The 8346-nt window shown below is 42.9% G+C and overlaps 1 protein-coding gene and 1 pseudogene across 3 annotated transcripts in view; both read right to left on the minus strand.

Moving 5' to 3' along the window:
• Window positions 1-3437, minus strand: part of RABGEF1 (RAB guanine nucleotide exchange factor 1) — a 63194-nt gene extending 59757 nt beyond the window's left edge. For both annotated transcript variants that reach the window (XM_082857755.1, XM_082857754.1), the window contains exon 1: window positions 3361-3437. The gene's annotated coding sequence lies outside the window, so the exon portion shown is untranslated. The remainder of the gene's footprint in view (window positions 1-3360) is intronic.
• A 3404-nt stretch (window positions 3438-6841) lies between these two features.
• On the minus strand, window positions 6842-7669 carry LOC309973129 (large ribosomal subunit protein eL31-like; annotated as a pseudogene). Its single transcript has one exon. The product of its transcript is annotated as a large ribosomal subunit protein eL31-like (transcript).
• Between the last annotated feature and the right edge of the window lie 677 nt (window positions 7670-8346).

An 8346-nucleotide genomic window follows, 5' to 3' on the forward strand; every position in this document is an offset into this window, starting at 1 on the left:
TCTTGTGCTCCAAAAGAAAAAAAAGAAAGTGTTGTAGCAAACATTATATTTAAAATTAGGAAATTCTAACAACAGAGGAACTACCAAAATAAAACACTTTCATTATGTATTTTTAACTGTGGAGCACACAGAAACTTGTAAATATATCCCATGTAAAAATCCCCCAAAAGTCATTTTTATTTTTAAAATACAGACGAAATCACCACAAATGCAGTTGCATTTGAGTATTTATTCTGAATGAGAACTGAATAGGCTAGCTTCAAAAATGATTTATAAAATTTTTGTACAGCTCCTTCTGAGTTGCCCTGTGCCTAGCACAGGGGATGCTGCCAACCGTTCCTTACTGGGAGACAGCACAGAATTTAAAGCCCCAAATGCTCTTGCTACATTCCTGCTTCAGGGATTTCAGTAATCTTATTGCTGTCATCTGAGCAAAACAAAAAGCTTAATATTCTCTTAGTGGGTAAAATTTTACCCTATCATGAACTCATACTTAGCATTCTGATCATAACTTCTAACTACAAATTTATCTAATTAATTGATTATAATTATAGTCCTTCACCCTCCTAGTGACCACAAACAAGTGAGCTATGCTACCAGAGACGTGAAAAACTGTTTTACTACACAATAAAAATTACACTGCCTACCCCAACAACAGTAACTTCATCAACAACAGGAATCTGCCAGGGTAACTTGAAAGCAGCACCATAAAGTATAGCCTTTTCTTAAAGCATTTTAGGAGCTTTATCTAAATAACAAACAGATAAAATAAGAGCCACATAATATTATGTGGGATAAAGATGAGTCAATTGTTGTTTCTCCTAAGTGTTTATTCAACAAACAATAGTCTAGATTATTTCAAGGCCTTTCAGTCATGTGAAACAACATACATTATGTTCCTACAATGCTTTATGACAGAAATGAACATTTAATATGACTTTCAAAATGTTTGGCCTCTATTGTGAAACTTTTTTTAGGGTGACAACTTTATTGCTGGGTTAAGAAGCTACTTAAGAGCATTTCTATTCTACCTCACAGAATAGACAGGTATGTTATGTCACATAGGTATCTCCTGTATTTTAGGGATGGGTCATCTCTGCTAGAGATGTTTACTTTGCAACCAATATAGACATGTGCCAAAAATTAAACTCACATTGTCAACACAGAAATTCTATGTCTCTAGCCAAAGATTGAGAAGAGTAAATGAAACAAGACCTTAGTTCTTCTATACATAGATATTAAAATAAGTACCGGTCAAGTCTTTTTTTCACTGAAAATCAACATCAGAAATCAATGATTTCTCATCGTCCTGATGGAACACTCATGAATGCCTGACTTGGATTGAGATGCAAAGAGATAAAAGCAGAATTCCTGTTTATAGAAGTTTACAAATAAGCAGGGTCACACACTCTCATACAAACAATTAGTAAATGAATATAAAATTCAATTCAGGGCTTCCCGGGTGGTGCAGTGGTCGAGAGTCCGCCTGCCAACGCAGGGGACACGGGTTCGTGCCCCGGTCCAGGAAGATCCCACATGCCGTGGAGCAGCTAGGCCCGTGAGCCATGGCCGCTGAGCCTGCACGTCGCGTCCGGAGCCTGTGCTCCACAACGGGAGAGGCCACAACAGTGAGAGGCCCGCGTACCGCAAAAAAAAAAAAAAAAAAATCAATTCAAACATTTAACAAGCAGAAACGATTAAAATACAAGCTAGCACATAATCAAGCACTATACAGGGCACAATCCTCATCAGCCACATAGCAGCCCATGTTAAGCAGGCAAATAACAAAATTCCATGTTAACCAGGCAAATAATCCTCCTTAAAACCCTTCCCTGGTTCTGTCACCATCAGAGAAACACCCAAGAATCTCCTGCATCTCTGCCCCTATCTGCCACCCGCCTCTGCCTGCATTTTTTCACTTTTCAAAAACCACCTCCTGGGAGTTGCTGGCCTCTTCTCCTTTAGTTGCCCCACGTCCACATTCCCACTACCTCTAAAATTCTCACCCCACCTTGTTAGGCTGAATGTTACTCATTCTTCAAGACACTTCCAGAAATATTCCCTGGTACCTTCCTCCACCCTCCATGCCCTGCAGTCCCTCAAGACACCTGGGGTGTCCCCCCGCTGGGCTCTGCTGCTCACCACACTGCATGGCGAGTATCCTCGCTGTCCCTCTCTCCCGAAGTGGCTAACTTCTAGAGAGAAGAAAATGATTGCTTGGAAGGTCAATAAAAATTCAAATCCTTGAACACTTTAATCTTCCACCTAAGAACCAGTAACTCTTAAAATTAACATTATTTATCATTAAAGGGATCAAGTAAAATCAAATCTCCTTGCAACTCCAGCAAGCTTTCTTGGTACAACTATTTTAATTAGTAACCTTGATAGATTTTGGGGGGTTTGTTTTGCAGTTTTAGATTTACTGAGAAAACAGGTACGACTATTTTTTAAACTCAAACAAACAAAACTCTTCAGATCCCCCCCTCCCCAAAAAAAACTATTCCCCAGTGATGCTGTGAACTCATCCTGACAAATTTTCACATCTAATCTCTCTGCTAGGCGAGTCCCGGCGCCCAATGACACATTTCCCAACCACAGGGCTTGGTCACCAGCGCTGAGACACCACCAGCAGGCTCTGACCTATTCTCTGAAGCGCCTGAGTCCTTCCACCCTGTCGACTAAACTTCCGTGATGGGCATCACCTCTGCTCTCCTCCGAGACGATTCGGAAGCAGGGACTTCTGCTCCTAACCCCAGGCCCACAACTTCGCCCTCAACCACGGGCGAAAGTTAGGACCAGTCTTCCAGTCCCCGCGCTGCGAAAGAGAGCATCCTCCCACCTCCAGGACCTTTCCCTCCCCGAGACCGACGCGGGTCCCTGAGGTCCCGGCGCCCCTGCCCAGGCCGGGCTGCGACAGGTCCCCGAGGGGCTCGGGGCACGACCCGCCCGGTCACCACTACAGGTGTCCCTCGGCACTCCGCCGACTGGACAGTGAGGAGGGAGCCGGCTGGAGCACAGCCATCCCGCGACGGGTGGACGGGTGGCAGGCGGCAGCCAGGAAACGATACGTGTCTGCCCGTCGGAGCTGGGCCGGGCCTCGGAGAAGTTGGCGACGAGCGCCCGAAACGGGCAGGCCGAGCACGCAGAGGATGAGGGGGGCCGGCGACGGCCTGGGACCGGCCAGGGCCGCGCCGCCGGGCCCCGGGCTGAGCCGGAGGGCGGCAGGAGGCACCGATGCGAGACGGCCCCAACCGGGTGTACAGCCCGGACCAATGACCCAGTAACCGTCACCGGTACGGCGCCGCCGCCCCACTGCCCCGACGCCGCCCTGGGCCCCCGTCCATCCGCCCCGTACCTCACCTGCTGCTCCACCGACGTCCAGACCGCCGCTCTCTCCGCGTCGCTGGAGTAGGTCCGGGTGCTAGTCACAACCCGCCCTCACGCCGGCCCTCCCTCTCGCAGCCCCGCCCCCGGCGCCGCGCGCGCACGCCACGCACGCATGGACGTCACTTCCGGGGCCTCTGCGCGCCGCCGGGAGGATGAGGGTGCCAGTCCGAGTCTGCTTTGGGTGGAGAGGGGGTGCAAGGCTGGCGTGGATGACGGCACCGACAAAGCCGTAGGGCGAAGGGAAGGAGGCGGCTTCGACGCTGGCCCCGGGGCGCTGACCTGGAGCGTTCGGGAGCCAGCGGAGAAGCGGGTGTTTTCCTTGTCTTTTCCTCAACCCCTGCTACCGGGATCCCACTAGGAGTAGCCTGAGGGTGACACTGCCCATTCTTAGCTTGGAATGGGAGGCGGTGGCAAAGGCTGCGGCAGAGCGGTGTTTGGGCCAGTGGAGGTTCCATCCCGTAGGGAATGAGGCTGCCTGAGAAACTAATGAATCCCATCGCTTCACACGGATTTTAGGATTTTAAAAGTTCTTGAGTTAGAGGACTTAAAGAGATTGGCTGATCTATTAGCCGGTTTTACAGCCGAGCATAACTGAGTTCCAGAAGTTAAATACGTTAGCCAGTGTCACACAGTATTAATGGTCGAGTTATAAATGGAATCCAGTTCTCCGTGATTCCCATCTCAGGAATGTTGGAGACAGCAGCTGCCTCTATTCTGGATGCCATCTATGGCACAAAGCGCAGCCACGACTGGAAAATAAATAAATAAGAGACAGAAAAGAAACTACTATAGTACAGTGTCTGGGAGGGAGCCCTGGGTTGGAATCCCAGGTTTGCTAAATGCTGCCTCTGTGATCTTGGACAGTTTGCCTAATATCTCAGTCTTTGCTCGTTATTTGCAAAATGGAGATTGATTTGTTCCTGGAATTATTCCTAAACGCTGGAAGGTAGCAGAATATGCCACCCCAAAATATGCCTCTTTGACACAGGGCTTATTCTGAGAAAGTAAACACAGAGAAGCCCTGAAAATAAACTAGAAGTTAACCTTTTGTAAGGGAAACATACATTTATGAAGGAAATCGCTATTTGTAAAAGTGTCTCCCCCTCTGTACCTGGAAGAAAAGGACAACTCTAATAAATCACTAGAGACTCATCAGTGGAGAAGACACTGACTTAAACCTGTATAACAAACTTCTTAGCTTGTTTAGTTTTCTTTCCCTGGTCACCTCCATAACTGGTCTCCACCCTCCCCCCCCCCAACAGACACCTTTCCTTGTTTGTCTTCACCGGAAAATGGTATTTAAGTTGGCATTCTAAGCCTTTTCCCTGGGTATCTCCTATGTATATGTGAGGTATACATGTTAACAAATCTCTTTGTTTTCCTCTTTGTTAATCTTTTATTATAAGGGTTTCAGCCAAGAACTCAGAAGAGCAGAGGGAAAATTATTTTCCCTCCCCTACAGTACCTAATGTATGCTAGGCTGAGGATACCAGACTATTAAAAAAAAAAAAAAAAAAGTACCTAAGCTGAGAAGCTTACATTCTAGGGAAGAGGTGGAGGAGCCACCAAACAATAAATTATTTACAAAAGTACATAGGATAGTGACCATTGCTATGGAAAAGAATAATGCAAGGGAGAGGGATAGCCAGTGCAACCAAGAAGTTTGATGTTTTAGGGTGGACAGGAAAGCCCTGGCTGAGAAGATGACCAGAGCAAAGGGTTAGGGAGCTAGCTATACTACAATACTATGCAAGTATTTGGGCAAGAGTGTTCTAGGCACAGGGAACGGCAAGTGCAAAGGCCCTCCTGATGCCAACTTGTGTAGCTGTAGCAGTGAATTGAGGAGAGAAAGGAGAAGAGATCAAAAGGTAAGGGGCAAACTCCAAAGTCAAAGTGGGAGGGGACTAGCAAAAGTGAGGACAAAGTCTGACTCACTGGGGCCATTAATGCAACAAACTACAACACTTCCCTCTGGGAGAAGGGGTGGCAGTGAAGGCTATTGGAAAGGGGCACCAAAGGTACAGTCAACTGAGCAGGCAATGTTTTAGTTCTTGAGCTGGGTGATAGGTATATGGCTACTCACTGTATTATTCTTTATTTCAATTTATGTGTTGTTTTGCATATTAACTTATAAAAATCAGTCCCATTGGAAAAAGTGAAGATAAAAGAGGGCTAAGAGTAAATCCTGGAGTGTGTCAAAAGAAAAAGAGCCATCAAAGAGAAAAAAAAAAAGAGGAAAACTATAAAAGAGGAGTAATGTGGAGGCTAAGGAGAGAGAGAAAGCCAAGGGATTGATCAGATGAGTCAAATTCTGCAGAAAAGTTAGGTAAGATGAATCTACCAGAGAGAAATGAAAACATACTAATAGAAGTGCTTAAACTACACATCCTTGTCTTGTTCCCGATCTTAGCGAAAAAAACTTTCAGTCTTTCACCATGATACGATGTTACCAGTGGGTTTTTCATACATGGTCTTTATCATGTTGAGGAAGTTCCCTGCTATTCCTGGTTTACTGGGTGTTTTTCTAATCAAAGGGTATTAATTTTTTAACTTTATTTTTAATTGTAAAATATACATAATATAAAATTTACATGCAAAGGAGTGAAGTTGGACCCTTACCCAACACCGTGTAAAAAAATTAAAATGGATGAAAGACCTAAATGTAAGAGATAAAATTTAGAAGGAAGCACGGGGGAGAAAAGCTTCAAAACATTGGATTTGCCAATAATTTCTTAGATATGACACCAAAGGCACAGGTAATAAAAGAAAAAAATAGACATATTGGACTTACCAAAATTAAAAACTTTTGTGCATCCAAGGCAACAATCAACAGAGTATAAAGGCAACTCACAGAATAGGAAAAAAATATTTGCAGATCACCTATCTGTGATAAGGGATTGTTATCCAGAATATAGAGAGAACTCCTAAAATTCAACAACAAACCAATTTACATGAGATGTCTTTCCATTTATTTACATCTTCTTTCATTTCTTTCAGCAATGGTTTTGCTGTTTTCAGTGTACAAATCTTTCACCTCCTTAATTAATTCCTAAGTATTTTATTCCTTTTGATGATATTGTAGGTGGAACTCTTTTCCTAATTTCCTCTTTGGATTGTTCATTATTAGAAATGCAACTGATTTCTGTGTTGATTCTGTACTACTACATTGCTCAATTCATCTATTGCTTCTAACAGGTTGTGTGTGTGTGTGGTGGGGGGAATCCTTAGGGTTTTCTACATATAAGATCACATCAGCTTCAAACAGATAATTTTACTCCTTCCTTTTCAGTTTGGATGGCTTTTCCTTTTCTCGCCTAGTTGCTCTAACTAGAACTTCCAATACTACATTGAATAGAATTGGCAAAAACAGTCATCCTTGTCTTCTTTCTTATTTTAGCAGATAAGCTTTTAATCTTTCACTGCTGAGTACAATGTTAGCTATGGGTTTTTTATATGTAGCTTTCTTATATCTATATTCCTAGTTTTTTGGAGTGTTTTTATCATGAAAGGGTATTAAATTGTGTCACAAGCTTTTTCTGTATCAATTGAGAAGATTGGGTAGTTTTTTCAATATAGTGAATAACATTTGATCAATTTTCATATGTTGAACCATCATTGTATATTCCGGGAGTATATCCCACTTGGTCACAGCATGTAACCTTTTTAATATGCTGCTGGATTCTTCGTTAGTATTTTGTTGAGGAATTTTTTTTTTGGTGGTTCTGTAACTTTATTGAACAAGCACAGTTAGTTCTCATCCACATTAACTGTCTAGATTTTTGAAAGTGGTGACAGATACATAGGTAACAAACGTATAGAGCTTGTTTGGTGAATCTTCATCTTCATTACGTTTTCTAGACAACCGCACATGGATATGGTATAGGACATTCCTTATTCCTTTGGCCCAGACAGCTTTGTTGATCCTGGTGTCAATGCATACATATGGAGTTCCCATCTTCTTCATGGCAGACTTCCGGATTTCTTTGAGTGCCTGAGGGGCACGCTTCTTGAAACCCACTCCATGGATGCGCTTGTGAATGTTGTTGGTGTATTCTCTGGTCACCACCTTGTTGACGGCGGACTGGCCCTTCTTCTTCTCACCGCCCTTCTTTGCCGGAGCCATCCTGCCCGTCCCGGGTTGGAAAGGGAGGATTTTTATATTAATGTTCTTAAGGAGTATTGGTCTGTAGTTTCCTTGTAGTGTCTTTATCTGGCTCAGTATTAGGGCAATGCTGGCCTCACTGAATAAGTTAGAAAGCATTCTCTCCACTTTCAATTTCTTTCTGAAGAATTTGAGAAGGATTGATATTAGTTGTTTAAGCATTTGGTAGAATTCACCAGCAAAGCCATAAAGTCCAGGGCTTTTACTTGTTGGGAAACTTCTGACTACTGATTCAATCTCCTTACTAGTTATAAGTATATTCAGATTTTCTATTTCTTTGTGATTCAGACTTGGTAGGATTTCTGTGTCTAGGAATTAGTTCATTACATTTAGTTATTCAATTTGCTGGTGCATATATATTCATAGAATTCTCATAATCCTTTTCACTTATGTAAAGTCAGTAGTAATGTCCCCTCTTTTATTTCTGATTTTAGCAATTTGTTTTCTCTTTTTCTTAGTCAATCTAGCTAAAGACTTGTCAATTTTGATGATCTTTTAAAAAAACCAAATTTTGGTTTTATTGATTTTCTATATTCTCTTGTTTTCCTATTCTCTATTCCATTTATCTCTACTCTAATCTTTACTTTCCGCCTTCTGCTAGCTTTGGTTCAATTTGCTCTTCATTTTTCTAGTTCCTTTAAGGTGTACAGTTACGTTATTGATTTGAGATCCTTCTTTTTTAATGTAGATGTTTATGGCTACAAATTTCCTTCTGAGCACTGCTTTCACGTCATTCCAAAGGTTTTGTACGTTGTGTTTTCATTTTCATTTGTCTCAAAGTATTTTTTAATTTCCCT

The sequence above is a fragment of the Leucopleurus acutus genome (genome assembly GCF_964270905.1).
Source record: "Leucopleurus acutus genome assembly, chromosome: 16".
Taxonomy (NCBI): Eukaryota; Metazoa; Chordata; class Mammalia; order Artiodactyla; family Delphinidae; genus Leucopleurus; species Leucopleurus acutus.